A 15,391-nucleotide genomic window follows, 5' to 3' on the forward strand; every position below is an offset into this window, starting at 1 on the left:
GGGAAGCCAAGTAAAGAAAGCCCAGAAGGATCCGGCTTCCTAGGTGTATTGACTTTCTGCCCTCCTCCCCCCTTATACACGGGCTGGATCGGTCAGTCACCTCCTTGCATCTGTTTTGTTTGGTCATGGGTGGAAAAACGTGTGCCCTTCCCAGCCACAGAGTCCCACGTACACACGCATGCAGACATTCAGGTGGGCGTGCCACAGAGACTTTTCCATTAGCACCTCCTGAAGCTGTTCGGGTTCTTATAACGTGCGGATTACATGGTATTGTTAGGGGCTTTGTCTTGGCAGCTAACCTTATTCGTGTACATTTTCAGTGTTCGTTTTGCTAGGTCTCCCTTACACCATTCATTGGAAGTGAATGAAGATAATGTTCCTTGTAGAGAGAGAATTCAGTTAGGAGTCGTTTCTCCCCACCCCACTCCCAGCCCTGAAACACACTGAGTTTCCAGCTAGATGATGATAAGTGCTTAGGACGCCTACTTTACAGCATGGTTCAGGGAAGCCACATGGAAAAAAGATACATAATACACCCTTCCTTCCTTCCTTTCTTTCCTTCCTTTCTTTTCTTTTCTTTTCTTTCTTCCTTCCTTCCTTCCTTCCTTCCTTCCTTTCTTTCTTTCTTTCTTTCTTTCTTTCTTTCTTTCTTTCTTTCTTTCTTTCTTTCTTAGTAAGCTCTATGTGGGGGGCTTGAACTCACGACCCCGAGATCAAGAGTTGCATGCTCCACTGGCTAAGCCAGCTAGGTGCCCCTGTAATACATCTTTAGTAGGCTTTCCTGGTACCAAATTAGAGAAGACTTTAGAAAAGTTCTCACCTTTAATCAAATGAAAAAAGCAATTTATCAGGTCTGGACCAGTTTTCAAGCCACTCCAGTTAGAAAGTATTGTCTTGAAAATCTTCGATAAGCTCACTTATTATTTTGGGGGGCTAAGAACATCCTTGTGCTTTTATTTCTTCTGAAAAGCAAGTGCACTCCTGGCCCTTTTGTTCATTAACATAGAAAGTTTTGGTGAACACCAATCCAGGTAAGTGAGGTTCACCTGTACTTTTCAGCAAATGTTTATACACCACTTAGTCTGCACCAGGGGCCATGCTAGGAATTAAATACACGGAAGAATAAGCCACTATTCTTATGGAGGTTACCATTTAACGTGAAATATTTTAAGGTTGGGTGTGAGTGTGTGTGTGCGTTTATGCACATGTGTGTTCTGAGAAGATGCAGTGTTCAAGGTTGAGGAGCCAGAATTGTTTGAGTGACCCTTAAAGTCACCTTGTGGTTCAGTGTTAAACACTTGGCTTATCTTCATCATCAGTACTGACTGACATGTTCTGGCAGGTGTTGGGGTCACAGAGCAGTATAGAACCCAGCCTCTCCCCTCATTGTGTCATGTGGAAGACAGGAGGTTTATATGAAAAAGAGATAACACAAAGTAGCATATATTTAGTGCCCAAGGAGAGATGGGAGAAAGATCTTCTTTTCATTTTTCTCTAGAATGGGATCTTTAAACATTGGTTTTGGTATCATTTTAGACTTACAGAAAAGTTGCAAGAATGGTCGGAGAATTTCTGTCATTTATCCAGATTGTCCGAAAATGTTAACATATTACTACATTTGCTTTCTACTTCTTTTTCTCTCCATACACAATTCATGCACGTACCTATTTTTTTCTGAAACACTTGAGCATAATTTGCAGGCATGGTGCCCCTTTATGTCCACATACTCCAATATGTATTCACTTAAAATAAGGTGGTTCTATGACAGAATGACCAGTACAGTGACCAAAATCAGGGTATAAATATTGATAGAATAATACTGTGTAATCCACATACATTCAGATTTACCATCTGTTCCCTAAATTTTCTTTTTGGCCAAAGGAAGTCCAAGATTATGCATTTCATTCCGTTGCCTTGTCTGTTTAGTTTCCTTTGATGTGGAATGGTTTCCAGGTCTTGCATTGTAGTTCATGCCATTGATATTTCTGGGGAGCATTTAGCTCAGTTAGTTTGTAGAAAGTCTCTTAATTTGATGTCTCTGATACTGTCCAATATTTCTTTATGATTACATTTAGGTTACGTGCTTTGGGCAGGAATACCATGGGAGTGATGTTATATTCTCAGTGCATTATATGAGGAGTCACTTGCTGATGATTTCCCACTACTGGTGATGTTAACTTTGATCATTTGCTTAGAGTAGTGTCTGCCAGATTTCTCTACCATGAAGTTATTCTAGTTTATGCTTTGTATTTAATGCATTTTGGAGAGATGCTTTGAGACCATGTAAATATGTTGTTCTTCAAAACTTCCACCTGTCTGTTGTAGCATGCGGTGATGATTCTTGCTTGAATCAATTATTATGATGATGGTTACCAAATGGTAATTTTCCTAGTTTCCATCATTTTTTTCTACATTGATCAGTTGGGATTCTGCTGTAAGGAAGAACTTTTCCATCTCCCCCGGATATTTGTCTAGTTATTTGTGTATATCAATTTGGACTCATGGATTCTGATTTTATTCAACAGGTTATAATCCTTTACTATCTTAATGTTCATTCCAGGCTTGCCTAGTGGAGTCCCTTCAAGCTGGTTCCTGTGTCCTTTTGACATGTCCCCACCATTCAACTTTCCGGCACAAAAAGATGTTCTAGCCTCATCTCGTACTTTCCTTGTTTCACTTTAGGAGCCCTTTCTTCCGAGAGCCCTGGATCCTGTTAATGATGAATGGTATTTAGAAACTGTGGATGTTAAGTGTGCTCTTTGTTACTAGACTACCACCGTTTGTAGTCCCCTCAGCAGACAGAGGCAGTAAACAGGGGCGTGTGTGTGTGTGTGTGTGTGTGTGTGTGTGTGCGCGCGCGCGCGCACATGTGCACCCACATGCATATACCCACATACTTCTCTATCTGGGTATCTATATACTTATCTCTATTAAAGCCTATAAATCACATCAATATCTTCAATTCCAATCCACCACCACATATTTTATTCTATTTTCTCCCTTTTCCACATCTATACTCCTGTTCTCTGAGCAGTGAGAAATCTGCACCCATTATCCATAATATATATATTTAATCGCTCAGTCCTAGTGTATACCCAAAATAGTTTTAGAACTGCTAACCCATGCCTCTGAAGAAGAAGACTACTAACTAGATTTTAATACTGGTTTAGAGGGTTTTATTTGTTTCTAGCCTTAAAGACCAAAACACAGTATTCAAAAGTTAGTTGCTAGTTCCTTCTCTTCCAACCTCCAGACCTTTAGTGTGATTATATTACTTGTTTGAAATACCATTTGGTTTATTGATTTCTGTTTGTATTTTACTTTTTCCCCTTCAGAATGAGGTCTTGATGGAAATTTCTCACCGCCAAATCTTTTCTCTTGAGTAGAGATTGAGCAGCCTCGGGAGAAGTGAGAGACCTGCTTATCCATAGAACTACTTAGGGCATTATCAGAAGTCAGTGCCAGGGCCATAGGCCAGACACAGGGGAGACACTGAAGACCATCCTGGGGCCATTTCCCCCTCATTGCTGGGCCCATCATGACTATGGGAAAGCCACCTAATGGGTTATGACCCTTGCCACTTTCTCTCACATTCTCCCTGCTGTTCTCCATGAACACCTCTCTTGCATTTAGGGAATCAAGAGTCCAGCTCTCATCTCAGTTCTAGGCTGATTGTGAAGACTGTTTGCCAGCAACTCATGTAATATGCTTGATGTTGAATCTTGGACGATCTTGATCTGGTCCCTCAGAGGTAAAGCTGCAGGGTACTGCTCACTGACACCCAGACTTGCAGAATTTTCAGCCCTGTTGCTGGCTCCCTGTTCTGATGCCCCTGCCATTTCTTCTCCTTGGCTTTCTGTGCTCAGATGCTCTGGCCTCTCTAAAAGCTCTTTTGCACCAATTCTGACCTGGCTATTGGTCTCCTCTCTGCCTGGGGATGGCTTCCAGATTCCCCTTCTTTTGCCCCGTGTAACCCTTCCTCCATCTCCCACGCACTTATTCTCCTTCTCTCCTTCCTCCAGACACGTATAACATGGTCAGTGCTGATTCCAGCTGTTCTGAATCTTGCCTGCAGCTTAAGTTCAAAAACAGATGGACCCAAAGCATCCTAGATGCTGTGCCAGTTTCCACCACATGAAAACGAGTTACTGAAAAGCATCAGGAAATTTTAGAATAGTTTTGAAGAAGTTTGATTCTCTGTCTTCTTAATAGTCCTCCCTGTCCGACTTCTCCATCTTTCCTGACCCCCCTCTATTGTGTGCCTTTTTTGTGCCTCATTGGACCAAGGCTGCTTTCTAAAACCTTTGCCCCCAGTTTCACCCTCTCTTTGTGCAGGTAGGTTTAGCCATTGGGATGAGACCACCTTGAGGATCAACCTGGGTTGTTGTTCTTTTCCTCATTGTCTGTGCCTTTTTTGAATCTCCCATCAAGGGCTGAGGAATTTCTGTCCTTTTGGCCATAGAGAGAAGATGAAGCTGGGGTCTCTGTGTTTATAAATATGTGTGCATTTACTGGTCAAAGCAGTCACTAACTTGGGAATAAAGTTTATATTCCTCTACTGACGTTCTCAGTAGGGGGCAGAAAGGCGCCAGTCCCACAGCCTACCCTTGCACTGCTATGGACAGGGAGCATGTTCCTTGGGGAACACTGACCTTGTGCCCCCACTACTGCTCTCCTCATTCTGGCCATTTGCTGCCAGCTTTCTCCCAGTGTTTTGAGGAACACTGTTGAACGTCAGCATTTCTAGTTGCCCTGCATCTGAGAGAAAAAGAGTCAACATGATGGGGTCACTTATCTTACGGGCACATTAGGCAGGTACTAGCAGTCATTTGCGGAGCTTCAGGAGAAAGTCGTTGGCACAGTCCAGTAATTATCAGGTGCCCACTGTGACCAGAGTACTAGACTGCTGTCAGGAGTATCCTCAAGAGAAGTCCTCAAGGCTTGAGCTTCTCGAAGTTCAGGGACCCATGACTCATATGTTGTGGTGTGTATGTACATAACAGCGCCCCCCCCCTTTCTTTGGAGAATACTTGGAAGAGAATTCTTAGTTTCTCAGAAAGGATCTGGGCTATGTAATCACCCCCAAAAAGATTTTATAAAAATATTTTGTAGTACAAGCTGGAATACACACATGTATAGACATTTCACGGTGTATTTTTAAGTAACTGAGAACTGCATTTTTGTAAAACAATCCCTATAGGTCTTTGCTCTGTGTGTTGTACTCTGATATTTTCTACTTTGTTTTGTGTTATTATGTCCTACTGTTTTCTGTTTCCTTTTTTGAGAAATGCTGGGTGATAACCTGCTACATTGATTTATTAACCCTACTAATAGGTTGTATCCCAGTTTGAAAAACATTGTTTTAAGAGCATTGGTTCTTAAAATTTGGGTGTGCATGCTATTACCTGGGATGTGTATTTAAAATGCAGATTCCTGGGGTGCCTGGCTGGCTCAGTCAGAGGAGCGTGCAGCTCTTGATCTCAGGGTTGTGAGTTCAAGCCCCACGTTGGGTGTAGAGATTACTTAAATAAATAAAACTTTCAAAAAATTAAAATAAAATAAAATGCAGATTCCTGAGCATCACTCTGGCCCTAGTGAATCAGAATCTCCAGCAGAGGAGCACAGGAACCCATATTTTAGAAAAGCCCCACAGGTTACTCTGATGCAAAGGGATTTGGGGTCCCGAAGACTCACACTTAGAGAAGCTACTCTCAGACTTAGGGGCCTGGCTGCTCAAGGCTTCAGGTCATACACTCCCTTGGAGATGGCAGTTACTAGCCGCTGTCGTCTCAATCTGCACTGAGAATCTCCCCATGGATTTTTCCTTCTTGGATCTTAATTTCCCTTGGTAGTCCTCTTGTTTTAAGAACTGCTCTGGCCCTTCTGGAAGCAGAGAAGGAGTTAACTGAGGCCACAGAGCAGAGAGGGAAGGAACTCCAGGGTCATTTTACACAGCGGCTGGGGTGTGGCCCGGCGCTTCAGTGGGTGCCCAGAGCCAGTCCCAAATTAGAATGGGGTGGGATTCACAACTGCTTTTGCTAGTCACTTGCCTTTCATGTGTAACCACATGCAGTGTGTCAGCATGCTGTCCGGCGCCGTCAGGCACCAGCAGTTCTGCTCCCTCTGGGTTCACGGACCCTTGGTATTCGGGTTATGTGTTGTCTTGGAATAGCTCTGTGCTCCGGGGCTCGGGCAGCTGAGCATGGTCCATTAACTCTTTCAGCACCAGATGCTAAGGGCTTCTTAGCTGAAATAGAGCAATGACCACCATGAAATGAGAAAATGATTGCTACTCAGGAGACCTGGTTCTCGCCCTGCTCCAGCACCTGAGCCTCGGTTTCCTCATTTTGAAAATGATGTGCGGTCTAGACTCTAGACCCCTAGAAAGTCTCTTCTAGATCTGAAGTTCCACGATGCTACTTTTTGTACCCTCTGGCTTCTCTCTCTGCACTAGAACAAGTCTTTCTTCTAAAGTCTCTTCTAGGTTGGGCACAGGAGAGTCACTGAGTTGGGAAGCGTCCAGAGAACCCAAATGATAAGTTAATAATAACAAAATGTATTCCTCTTTAGTGCACCGATGAAGCAAAAAATTGATAAAGCCAAGTTTATTGCAAACTTGGGTAATAAGGCCTGGGAATTTTGAGACATGTTTGTCTTTTTAGACATGACTCTAGCCACTTTGTTTTGTGGGTGTGAACCCATTGCATGGACTGTCAAGTGATAATAATAGTTACAACAGTAATAACAAATGATGATAATACTGATTCATAGATGTAGGGCACTTCAGTGTTTATGAACTTTTTTTTATGGGCATCACCTTGTTTGACTTGATCTTCACAACAGCCATGTGAGTTAGGCAGGGCAGATCTGCTGTACCCATTTATTTTCTTTGAGTAGCTAAAAAAATGTTGAGGCCCAGAGTGCCTCTGTGGCTGATGTAAGATTACCCGGCTCTAGCAACGGGCAGAACTAAGACTAGACTCTAGGTCAGAAGCATGGTTCAGGGTCTTTGCAGAGTACCACCCCGCTGGGATGGGGTACCATTGTTCATCCTTCCTTACAGATCTGTAGAACTCAGTCATCTGCTAACCTGGAAATTGATCAGGGCATCTCTTACTCCCCCCAAACCTTTAAAATTTTGCCAGCAAAGTATCGACATGGGTAATAATATGCTGTCATTTAGAGCACATAGCCAGTGGGCGTACAAACTCAGTCAGTCAGTAGCCACCCAGATACATGCTATAGCATTGTTTGGCAAGATTGATGGCGGCTGAAGATGCTAACTATTCATTAAATGGATTGTTCTACTGTGCTTAACATTTACAAGATTTCTGTGACTGTGGCATCTGTCATTAGTCAGTGCTGATGAGGTACTGCCCATTTCTTGGTGATAGATGGTCATTGACCAGTCCAAAATATACCCTGTCCTCAAGAGACTTCCTTCCAATGAGGCAAGATAAATATCAAAATAACACATGAGAGGGTGCCTGGGTGGCTCAGTCAGTTAAGCGTCTGCCTTCAGCTTAGGTCGTGATCCCAGGGTCCCAGGGATCGAGTCCCGCGTTGGGTTCCCTGCTCCTCAGGGAGCCTGCTTTTCCCTCTGCCTCTGCCTCTCTCTCTCTGTCTTTCATGAATAAATAAATCTTTAAAAATAATACACATGAGAACTGATAGCAGCGCATGCAGCTGATCCGATAACTATTTAGACTTCAGTCCATTTAGTTCTGTAGTTTCAAAGAATCAAGTGCTATCTCTTTATTCCTCCTTCTTCATTGTTGTCGTGAGCCACGTAAGGGAACTCATTATCCCATTAACAGGTATGCAGGAGGGGAAGGTCTGAAACTATCTCTTTATTCCTCCTTCTTCATTGTTGTCGTGAGCCACGTAAGGGAACTCATTATCCCATTAACAGGTATGCAGGAGGGGAAGGTCTGAAACTTAGGGGTACTGTTTCTTCCCAAGCAGCTTGTGGGTACTTGGCATGCTTCAGCACATTTGCCAGGCAGGAGTTACTGGCTGTAGTTCAAGCTTCTCTGTTCGTGCCTGGTGCCAGGGAGATGCCTGCTCCCAAGGTAGTGGTTACTGCTTTGAAAATAAGTGTGGATTTTTGGGTGACGTCATTCCAGTTTGGCACAGACAGGTATTTCTCTGGAATGAACTAGCAGGGGTGAGCCAGGCTGTCTGTCTCAGTCATCTCCCAAGATTTCATTCATTCAAAAATCTGTTAACACATCTGCGTGTATTTTTTTTTTCTGTATGTTTGTCATGTGCTGTAATTACTTATGGGGTTTCTGGTGACATCTTAATTAACTAGAGAAGAAAAAACTGAAGATATAATTGTAGAGTTATTCACAGATTATTCTATGGAATTATTATATAAGGGATATGTGTAAACTGTAATGTAGATGGTTATAAAATCTTTTTAAACTGAGAAACATAGATTTTTTTTTTGTTCCTTGCTCATCAATCATACCTTTGTTTTGTCTTTTGCTCTTGCTATGATGTTTTATTTTAAGTGAATTAGTCAGCTCACACCTTTTGATATGATCACAGCCTATTTTGGGGGGCTGTCAAAGGATGGAAATGTGATACATAAATGAATTTCTCAGCCTTTGGTTCTATGGATTATATTGGGGTGGGGTGCATAGTGTTTGTTCTCTAGTATATAGATGGTACCCAGAGTACACAGGGAGAGGTTATACCTCCCTATCGTTCTGAGAATGCTAGTGGCAAGACAGAGAGTACAAACAAAGAGAAGGTCCAGGTCTACAGAAGCCATGGAGAAGGCTGTTGGGCAAGCAGATCCTCTATGTCAGCGGGACCAGGGTTCCGTAACAGATCAGGGTACAAATGAGCATTGAGACCAGGGTAAGATTTGGGTTTTGGCTCCTGGACAGTTTAGGATCAAGAAGACCATGTGTTAGATCCAGGAGGTTCTGCAAACATGGGAGAAGCAGGTCAGAAACAAGAATGTTGCTCCCTTTATCTCTAGTGCCCAGAACCTAGTAGGTGCTTGGTCAGTATTTGTTGAATGAATGAAATAAGAAGATCTCTAAATAATGAAATTTAGAGATCAAGGACTCAGAAAAGGGACCTGGACAATAAGATGTCAGAAATCTAGGCAAGAAATCTGAATGACAGAGATTTGAATCTTGTGTAGACACCCTCCACCGCTGCCGGGTCTGGTCTTCTGGGGTCCACAGAGCTGCCTTGAATGATTAAAAGAATCTCCAGCCTCCCTCTCCCTGCCATGAACACAGGGCGGGGTGGGTGTGGGGATGGTTGAAGGGAAAGCTAAGTCTCCTGTCTGTCATAAATTAATGGAGACATCTTCGGTTAGGGTCTACGGTGGCTCAGATTTGAGAACCCCTCCCAGTTCTCTGACTTAACCCAGGGGGAACGTTGGTCCTATGATCATTCAGGAAATAGTTATTAAGATGTCAGACACGATGCCAGTCCAGTTCTCAACTTCAAAGCAGAGTCTTAAGCTTTCAGCTCATGGACATGCCATGATCCCAAGGGTGTGGCTGGGCTCCCTGGAACTAAGCCAGAGCCACAAGAATTCCATTTCCATACAGCGCTTCCCCCAAACCTGATTATAGGGGACAATTTAGACTATTTTGAGTAAGGTGGGTACACCACTGCTTGCATCCTTTCTAATCATCTGTCTAGGCTACTGAAGACAATTTGTGGGATTAACTTGTCCCTGAAAACGTGAAGGCTCGTTTCTCCATACATAGAATATACATTTTTGCCTTTGGCCCTTTTTATGTCTTGGAGCTCTCCTACCCTGATCTCACTGCTGGCAAAGCTGAGGCAGAGCTGTGATAAGCCCCGAGAAGTGTGCCTGCCCCCTCCCTCCCTGCCTGCTGTCTTTGAAAGATGCCTCCAGGCTGCCACCGCACTCCTGGGTTGCACAACCAGCAGCCACCATTACAGGCAGAGTCTTTTTCAAGTCACTTCCCACCTTGGTGATTTTTCCCCCCTCCTTCTTTTAACACCTTCCCCAGCAAATCCCATCCATCCTCTGGCTTATCTGGGTCAGCAAGGGTCTGATTTTATGCATGGCGCTGTCACACCGTAAATCCGCTGCAGCTTTGCCTCTCCATCCAGCCCGTCTGCTTCTGTCAGCATCAGCAAAATGCATAATAGAGAAAATAAGCCAGAAAGTCTAATAACATTCATCTGAATAAAATAATCTCTTTGGCTGCCTCAGTTCATTTCATTTTAATCAAGGTGCCAGGAGGGAATTTAGGCTTAAAAAGCCAACTCCCTGCTTGTCACTAGTTCCCTGTCCAACTGTCACTAAATGATCCCTTTTATTAAGCGGGTACTTTTTTTTTTTTTTTTTTTTTTTTTTTTTTGGTCTTTTTATATCCTCTTCATAGTTAGCTTCTCTGTAACATACATTGAATGCATTTAACTCATTTCGGGTTTTGTCTATCATCACATACATGTCTACTTTCGAATGTGAGAAATGGTATTTTTCTTAGATGGATTGATATTTGCCATCCCCATGGACAGACTGGCAGGTTTGATAGGAATTCCGAGAAAGAGGAACTCAGAGGAAGTGGCTGAAGCATCTCGGGCCCTGGTGATCTGAGTTCCCGTTGGCTTCCTTCCTGTCTCCTTCAGCACACAGTTCCCTGTGCGGAATGCACGACTAAGATTGTTCTCCCCTGGTCCTTAGGGGAAGGACAGTGGACGATTAGATTCTGCTCTCCCGTTGGTATCTTCATCACATCTTCCCAGAGACATACAGCTGCTTGGTTAATTGCCTATTGCTGCTGTCTTATCCCCACCATTCTTGGCCAAGGGCTGTACGTTTTCAGCAGGCTGTGCTCTTGGCCCTGGCCCAGGGCCGGGTGATGAGCCTGTTGGAAATTGACGAAAGCCGATCCCAGTTTGTTTGGAAATAAAAATAATACTATTTCTTCACATTTGTTCAGTGCTTTACTGTGGGTGTAATTCTTTTGCATTCAGCATCTCATTTTAGCCGCACAGCAGCCCTGTAGGTGGGCAAGTCAGGGGCTGTTGGCCCAAAAGGAAATGGACCTCCGTAGAACAGTGCAGCTCAAGCCATCCACTAGTGCCAAGCTCGTGTCACGCGTCCCTTCTGCAGAGCTGTGAGCACAGCAGTTCTTCATTAAACAGCACCTTCGGCCAGGAGGGCTTCTGGGATTTTACAGTCAGGCTTTGCAGATCTTTAGGGAGCAAGACGTACACCAACGGGGTTCGTGTCCGTTTTATAGGAGAGACAACTGGAACGGAACAGAGGGGATATGGCAAAAAACGGAAGTGTAATAGGGAGGCCAACTTGGACCTTTCTAGAATTCTCTCTTTACCCGAGATATTGTAGAGAAATCCTTTGGCGCTTTTGCTGCTAAGTTTGTTGAACATCCATGAATAATCTAAAGTTGAAGGAGAAAAACTGGCCTAATGGATTTGAAGCTAATGATTCAGCTGTGCGGGTTTATCCTTTCGGTGCATTTATAATGATAATCTCTTCTGTGGGTGCATAGCCAGCTTGTGACTTTCTGGGACTCCTTTCTTTTTCTTTTCTTTTCTTTTCTTTCTTTCTTTCTTTTTTTTTTTTTTTTTGACTCCAGAGTCATTCCCTCTCAAGTGCAGTATTATGTTTTCTTGATCTGCCTCCCGAAAAAAATTTTAAGTAAGAAAAATACTTCTGGATATTTTGTCTGCTTTTTAGGGATTAGCGTTTGAGGAGGTTTGCAGCTGTTCAGTACATTCCTAAGGGATGCAGACCCTTTTCTTTAAATGCCCAAGTATTACACAACCTGACTCCAGGGGCGGGGAGAGTAAAGAAACTGTACAAACAAATGATAGATGGAAAAGATATAAAGACAAATTTCAATCTCCTAACCAAACGAAGTTCCCTTGGCTCCAGCAGCCCCAAATAAAATAAGGCTGCAAAGTGGCTGAGGCAGGAAACCACTCTAGCAGAACCCTCATATGCTCACTATGAAATCACGTCTCGTTGACTTGCTTATTTTCCAGCCTGAAGTGTGTTTCATCTTTGTTCGTGTTGGCTGGGAAAATTGTCTCTATGGTATATCCGCCATGGCCCCAAAATAAATAAATGAATTAATTAAAACACCTCGGTTGAAAGGAGGAATATGTCCAAGAAAATCTACAAACTCGAAGAACTAAAAATATTGCCTGAAAAACTGCATTAATAGTAAAAGAGAGTAGGGACCCGTACCAGAAACAGACAACAGAGTTTAATACTATCTTGAAAGGCTTTTTTTTTTTTTTAATAAAAATCGTGCTTAGTATCCCCATACATATAGCAGATCCAAAGCAGTGTTTTATTGGTGTAAATCCACTTTTAAAGTGCATGTTTATGAAGAGTACTCATTACCGGGTCAGTCAGTGAGAACAATGAAGCTGTGTTCATGATCCCAAAATATTGAAATTGGGATTATAAATCAGAGTTGCAGTTTTATATCAGTTTCAGCATCCAGGTTATTTCTGGTTCTGATTTGGGTTGCCCAAAATCAAGAAACTCCTGATTCACACAGATGAATTATAATCTTGAGCTAGTTTTAAACTGGCCTAGGTGCTTGAAAAAGGATATTTTTGTTTTGAAGTTGAATCACTAATATTACCTAGCAGCTATTCCTGTCCCCGTTGAGAAACATTATTGAGTAAGCATTAAATGTATAATGTATAATAAGCATTATTATATGTATAATAAGCATTAAGGCAATTGATAATGATGGGATGGTATTGAGCATTCTCACTACCCAACCATGGTCTACCGTGAACCCAGCATAGGTCCCTGAGCCTTCTGTGGCATGTAATTGAACTTGGCCATTGTGTGTCAAGTCATGTGCTCACCTGCATAGCTTTACCTAAGGAAGCACACAGCCTTGAATTAAAAATGAAACCTGTGCAGAGCAATGTCCGTTCTAAACAACAGCACATTTTTCAGAAGTTCAAGTACACTCATTGGTTCTTATTCCAAGGTTTGCACAGAACGAAGCTTGCCTAGCAGCCCAAGAGACATGGTGATAGCGTGAACCGCAGGGAATCTGGATCCCTTACACGTTTAACTGGGGGTTGCTCATTTGACTGGATGTGTCACAGTTGTTTGAATTTGAAATGTGTTTCTCTGCAATTCTGGAGTTTCTCAGAATACACTTTAAAAAGTCCTGCTCGCTGAAACCAATAATAGCCATTCCACCACCTGCTCTAAAGGAAGTATATGTGCTAAAAGTTTGTTACCACTTTAGAACTTCTTTGTTTAATTATAAATATATAATTCTGAATATATTTACAAATTTATTAGTTTTAAGACGTAAGGCTTTTTATTTTAAAAGATTCCCACTTCTGCCCATCCTTTTTATTAACTCAAGTTTGTTTACTCATCCTTTCTTCTGAGGGACCCCTTGGGATTTATGCTCTGTATCTTCTTCCATGGTATTCAATTGGTTGCCTCTCCTGCCTCCACTTGTGATCTGCATTGTACATTTGTGGGCTAGCTGGCCCTTTGTTCATACCTCTGATGTTCTTCTGTATTACAGGTCTTTCTCTCCCACACTGCACTATGGTATCAGCACTTCTACAACTAAAAGCCCCTAATACTGTACTTTGTTCATTTCAGATACAAATGTTTATACGTTTGTGAAATTGAGTTGTACCATGTATACGTGTGTGAAGTGCTCTAAGGAAAGACCTAATAGAGACCACCAACCCAAGTCCACCCATAAGAAGCAGACCGAGCAGTTGTCAAGTTCAGATCTTGTAAGATCTGCTCTTTTAAAAAAGCAAGTGTAATTGCCTGATATATTCCATGCTTACAGGGGACATGGATACTTCGCCACCCAACAAAAATGTAAATTTGATTATTTAGGATTTGGTAACTGAAACTGATTTGGAATGCATTTGAAAGTTTTCTTGCAGTGAAAACTTCAAAGGTCACTGAGTGCCTGTGCTCAACTTTGAGTTTAGGATTGTTTCCTATTTGCTTTTTTTGGTTTGTTTTTCAGTTGCTAAACATTTTGAAGGGAGTGGATTAATTACATGTTTATCTCTCTCCCTCCCTCTCTCTCTCTTTTTCTCTCTTGGCTAGAATATATATGTTTCCATAGAAATCTTTTGATTTCCCTAGAACAGTAAGAAGACATAATGTTGCCAAAGCGGTCATAACAGAAGTATTAGGTATTCTCACTGTAGAGGTGTGATGTCTGGAGCAGGGGTGGGGGGCAGAGAGAGAACAATTTCAGTTTGGACTCTACCACTCATTGGTTTGTAGTAGCTTCTTAGGGCTGGTTAGACGATACTTATTTGATGTAATGGTCTGAAGTGTTCTGAAGCCAGAGGAGGTGTAGTGTGATTAGCTGCTAATCGTTACCTTACTACAGAATTAGAAAATCCCCTTCTAAAGCTGAATTCTGTGCTCTAGGAATCACAGCCTCCCGACAGCCTCCAGCTCTGAATGCAGGCAGTGCTGACTCAGGAACCAAGCCACTACCACTCACTTTCATTGCATTAAGAGTCTGCCTGTAGGGAGGGAAGAGGAGGAAGAGAAATGAACAGGTTGTGATTGTTTGCAATGATTAAGACCATTCTCTACACTTACACGGCTTGGTTTTGAATTCCAGCATTGCCACTTTTTAGCTATGTGAGCCTAAACAAGAAATTTAAGTTTTCTCAGTCAACTTCCCACATCTGCTGAATGTGGTTAATAATACGCCCTTCATCAGGCTGTTGTAAGGTTCAAGTTAAACAATGTGAGTATAGGGCCCAGCCATGTGCCAAGTGCACAGTAAGCACTCGATAAATAGTACAACAAACAACCCCTACTTTCGGTTTCTCTTTTTAAAGAAGTCCAGCTTGCACATGCAGAACTTTCTGTTGCTTCATCAGTGCTGCAAACTGGGTAGATGGATGATCAGTATATTCTTTTGGATCACAGTGTTTTCATTAGAAATGAGCGCCTAGCTTTGGCACTTTACTGCTCCCCTCAGGCTGTCGAAGTTTTAGAAATACACGTATTCAGGTATGGTTTGTGCTCTTGGTTGTAGGGGGCATGACATAATGGTTCAACCAGTGAACTCGAAACCTCCTTAGATGTGTTCTGTGGGCCCAAAGAGGTTAGAGACTTTTTTTCATGGCAAGGGCCTCAAATGTTGTTTTTTTCACTGAATCCTAATATGAATAAATGTGTGGGGAAGTGGTCTGTAGCGCTCTTGTGAGTTTTATCTCTAGACCTCTAAGTTTTGTCTTCAACCCTAGACACAAACCAAATGTCTTAGTGGCTAAGGTTATGGACTTTGGAGTCAGACAGCCTAGACTTGTCCTAGTCAGATGACACAGAGCTGTGGTTCTATCCCTGACTCCTTCTTACTGTCTCTATGACTTCTTA

General features: G+C 42.6%; 1 protein-coding gene across 6 annotated transcripts in view; it reads left to right on the forward strand.

Moving 5' to 3' along the window:
* SRGAP2 (SLIT-ROBO Rho GTPase activating protein 2) overlaps window positions 1–15,391 on the forward strand; it is a 232,906-nt gene that overhangs the window by 101,846 nt on the left and 115,669 nt on the right. The gene's annotated exons all lie outside the window — the stretch shown is intronic.

Source organism: Ursus maritimus, unplaced genomic scaffold (assembly GCF_017311325.1).
Source record: "Ursus maritimus isolate PB19 unplaced genomic scaffold, ASM1731132v1 scaffold_2, whole genome shotgun sequence".
Lineage (NCBI taxonomy): Eukaryota > Metazoa > Chordata > Mammalia > Carnivora > Ursidae > Ursus > Ursus maritimus.